Raw genomic sequence first — 5,310 nt, forward strand, 5'->3', positions numbered from 1 at the left:
TTTGGGGCATGATATTATGAGGAACGTAAAACTTCCGAAAGTGTATCAGGATTTTGTGATATCTTTACAGCGACGACTGTATGGAAATGTTTGCACTTACAAAGTTAAAAACCGGTTACCTACCGTCAAATTATTATTTTGTGTCCAATGCGACCAATGGCAGTTTCTCGTGACGAGCAGTACTTGTTAAGACGTCCATAGAAAAGAGAGCGAGTTTCCACGACAGCTGGCGCTTCTTGTCCTAAACATCAGAGAGGGGTTAGCACTGTTGACCTTGGTGTGAACCGTGATATGTTTGCATAATTATAAAGGCCTGCATAGACCAAGGTGATCACCGTACATCTCGAAATTCAATAGTAAGAAAGACGATTGGAAACGCCTGAGTTTTCACGGTCGGTTCTGGATCTTTTTTGGCGTCCGCTCAAATTCACGAGGCAGAGAGCTAAGTGATGCAATGATCATAATATGGGGGCGCCATTTTACTTTGTACATCTGTGTAGGCTGCGTCTTTGCGAAAATTTGCGACACGACGCTGGTAGAGAGGAGAACGGCCAACGCAATCGTCGTCTAAACGTTCGCGTTGCAAATGTGAGCTCCCTAATTGATTCTGATTCTGATTCTGATTCTGATTTTATTTCTGAATTTCTTTGTCATACATAAATGAAGTACAAAGTCAATTGAACAAACAAATTGAGCACAGTATAAATTGAATCTGACAATTAAAGTAAATAAATGATTAATTCAAATATTCAACTTTTTTTCCCCTGATACAATTCAAAATGAAAATAAACTATTTTGTGCATACATTTATGCAAACATAAGTTACAGTATATCTCTTGCTCAAAGACAAATTAGGCAATTCTTTATGTACAGAAATTCAAGAGACCATCGTCATATGCAAGCGCTTGACGAGGACAATGGCCTCAGAAATGATTGTCTAAACAATACAACATTGTAAGAATATAACATAATAAGTCACCACTCACTGAGTGGCGATAAGGAGAAAAGGGAGGATGACCCGAGCAGAGTTTATATTAGGCCGTGCTAGAGTCACCTCTCTTCGCACTTACCTTTGTTTTTGTTTGATATTGTTTTGTTTTGTTTTGGTTTGTTTTGTTTTGTGTGTGCGTTGTTGTTGTTGTTGTTGTTGTTGTTGTTGTTTTGGCTTTTTTTTCTTCATCAAGACTGTACTGGTGGTCATCCACGATCCAGATCCCGTCTGCTTTGTCGCCAAGCTAAATGGCTCTGACAAATCAGTTTATTCCCGCTTGGTCTGAAAATAGTATGTCAAGGTCTACAAACCTTAAACATGTTAAACTTCTCGGAGACAAGAGTGGCGGTGGTCAGAAATACTTTCAACAGCAAACATTAACTTACAGTCCTCGAGAGCTGTAGAAACTACTGCAGGGCAAGTCCACCTTCATAGACATGCGTATTTAATGAATGCAGCGATGTTAATAGAACACATAAGTAAAATTTTCAGGAAAATCGGACAATCCGTTCAAAAGTTGTGAATTTTAAAGTATCTGCGCAGTTACTGCTTCACTGTCTTCACTGTTCGAAGAACAAACAAAAACGTTGAAGAAATAAGAAATCTACCGAGTTTTCAAACATTTTCAACTAATTTCAAAAGCAGACGTTTATAATACAGGGGGTGTAAAGGGCGAAATGCAATTCTAGATAATATCAAGACTATGAGTTTTTGATATTTTAGGCTTTGTTTATAGCAGCAGCTATAGTTTAATATCTACCAGTATGTATATTATAAAGTTTCATATCATGTTATGCGACGAGTTGTTGTTTTTGTTTAATGTCAGTCTCTGTATTCTTTTCATGTTGTCTATAATCAGTATATATGAATATATATATATATATATATATATATATATATATAAACATAAATGATATACGATATTTCTCTCTATGCGATTTTTTTAATCATTATTGTACACTGAATCTATTGTGGTATTTTTCTGTTATATTGTATGCACGGAATAACAGCCACTGACTGAGCAGAGTCTTTTTATTACAGTGTTGAAAGAGAATAAAAATGAAAAATAGATGGAGAAGCAGCAGTTAGATTCTATAGTTAGTGCGGCATGCGTCTCAATAGATTGTGGTGACTGGTGTCTATTATAGCCCACCTATAGGTCCATCCAAATTTGGTCCACAAATGGGACTGATAGCATGTGTCACCCCCCCCCCCCCATGTTGCAACTTCACTTATTTAGCAATGTGAATGAACGATTGCTCAGTGATCGGTAGTTTACATTTGTAGAATTTTGAGCATCATAAAAAATTGAGGATGCTCAAATGTCTACAAAATGTAGAATGTTGCATCTATTATTTTAATGCAAGACAATGGCAATTCGCTAGTAACTACTACCTCCTTGGTTCATCGATGACGTGTCTGTACACCTGCATTTCTTTGTATTTGAATCCTTTTTTTACCTTTGACATGTAGTGTTTGTGTGTGTATGTGTGCGTGTGTGTATTAAGTGTGTGCGTGTGTGTGTGTGTGTGTGTGTGTGTGTGTGTGTGCGTGTGTGTGTGTGTGTGTGTGTGTGCGTGTGTGCGTGAGTGTGTGTTTATGTAATCAATCACACTTATAGCCCAGTGACAACCTGGCACAATGACTAAGTTAATAATGATACCGTTTTTACACCTGATGAAATCTGGCTGAAGTTTAAAAACGGTCCAACTTATTAAGACTCCAAATAATGAAAAAGGAGGTAGACTACGAGTGGCATTTTAACGATTACTTTCATTCTTTTTGCTGAAACATCAGCATCAAACATGATAACAAAGTCTCTCAATAAAATTCTCCTAGATACATTGCATAATTTATGTCTTCACAACGCAGTGATTTTCACTGAATCCAGAACTCTGAATATTCTTTAAACAAAGGGAAATGATGTTATGTGAGATATACACATAATTATCTCGAAATAGTTCTGAAACCCAAAGAGCCTGCTAGCTCAATGTATGATTCAATATTTACAACTCTATCGAATAAAGTCAAGAAAGTGCACGCCAGTATGATATAAACCTTTCTTCTGACAAAACTGCGGAAGACAATATTGCATTAATACCAAAAGTAAAACTCAAAGGTCATATACAATTTAACATGCTTAACTATCGTCATTGATTGATCAAGAAAAAGTTAAAATACTCGGTTCGAACACATTTATCTTCTCCTGGAATATCCAAGGGATACAGTTATGAATAAATCAATATCCCTTTATTCAAATATCATTAAGTCATTCTTTTAAACTACATTTTTGTATGTCTTTGCCGAGTAATGTGAATAAGAGAGAGAGAGAGTGTGTGTGTGTGTTTACAACTATTTGTATCATATAAATTATGTCGTACTTGTAGGAGGAGCTCATTTTCTAGTATAGGAAGTTAAGTGAGCCTTAGCTCGCAAAAAAAGAGAAAAAGGGAAAAGAAAATACGAAATACATTATGTACAGTCTGTACCTGTTTAAAGTTTACAAAGAAATATCAAGAGTCTTACATCCACGACAAACGCAGTAACATTTATACTATACTTCGGATATATACCGGTGATTGGTATGACTCAAAATAGCATGACCGAATTGAACTCGGTCTACTTTGCGCAAGGAATGTTGAAAATATGTTTTGAATTAGATGAAAAGTTACAAATTATATTAAAATGTGTGTACACTGCCCTGGGCCGAGTAGAACACAGATATGCCATCCATGTTAGAAATCCGTGCATGGCAGTTCAACAGATGAAAATTCAGTCAGAATATAAGGATTACCGTTTATGTTCCTGCTTGAATTGATTCAAGTGCCCGGATATTACATACATAAATCATAATTTAGCCTACTTTTCATTAGATTGGAACCAGGAATCATATTGAATGTTATAAAAACCAATCAGTTCTTACTCAGGACTACTTTTAAAAATTCAATTCCATTGTTGCAATGATCAATCATATTATCATTATGTTATTAGTGTGGTTATTATTGCCATCACCATCATAAAAATGTTAGCACTAGCATCGTTATAGCTCTTAGACTCCTTATTTTGATAACGGGTGTTTTGATGATTATCATTATGGTGTTCATTTCACGTGACATATTACTCTTGACCATAATTATTTTGATCGATTAGATGTATGAGACTAGCATATTCAATATCATCTGGTTATCTGAATAGATGATATCATCTAGGAACCTTTAATCAGGGCAATGTACTGAAGTAATGTAATGACATAAGAGGAAATGAAAGGAAATAGATTATCGTACAGAACTACAAACTCTTTACATGGGCCATGTTGTCTCTCTATTTCAAAGACGATTTTCGAAATCATACTGTAAATATTGCAACAGTTGTAACCAGCAGCAAGAAAAAGCAGAGGTAAGTACAAGTTTGAAGAAAACTCACATTTCACAAGTTTTTGATAACATACAAACGCTTGGCAAAATCAGTTGATGACGTCAGTGTTTAGTATGTACGATATGTTACATGACACAATTTGGCAGCCATTTTTGAAACTAACGTTTTCTTTTACTTCGTGTATGTGTATTGTTTTCCGAATTACTTATTTTGGAAACTTTTGCCGAGATATAATGGCTGATGAGACAATGGGGTTATATACAACACTACCGACTTCGACTCTTATTCACACTGTATGATAATAGTTTTACAATGCCAAGAAAGCATATTATGAGGAGGGAACAAAGTAAAATATAGTGTTAGTCATGTTGTTGTTGCTTTTTTTTTGGGGGGGGGTTGGGTTTTTTTTTTTTTAGGGGGAAGGGAGAAGATTAAGGGACAAGTTTGGTTCCAGGTAAAACTTTAGAAACGCAAAACCAAATATCATATTCTTCCCCGTATACCTGCACTCATAGTCCAATATCCCCTTATTGTTGGGATATCACGTTAGGATACGTTCTTAGTCAGTAGACTGCATTCTTGAGTGGAACAGGGAGGCCACCTCCCTGAGTGGAAGAATATTGTGACAACTTGCATGACTTGGCTGGAAGCTGGTTCATGCTTTCACTCTGTTTTCATTCGCAGTTGCCTGCAGCTGGATGTGCGCTGTCTTGATGTTTGGATATGCCGTTTATTTACGATATAAAATGGGCAAAAATGAAACAATGCCCATATTGTGTGTCCAGCGGCTGGTTATTTCTCAGACTAGAAGAGTAGAATGATGCAAGTCTTCAGCCGCGAAGAGCAACCATGGTAACGAGCTCAGAGTATAGAGGGATGGCAGATGGAGTTGGCCCCTCCGTAGGAGCGACAGTGTCTTTATGGTCGCCATGACAACACTTCCT

The sequence above is a fragment of the Diadema antillarum genome, unplaced genomic scaffold (genome assembly GCF_040938485.1).
Source record: "Diadema antillarum isolate AM-2024a unplaced genomic scaffold, OU_Dant_1.0 scf00000226, whole genome shotgun sequence".
Taxonomy (NCBI): Eukaryota; Metazoa; Echinodermata; class Echinoidea; order Diadematoida; family Diadematidae; genus Diadema; species Diadema antillarum.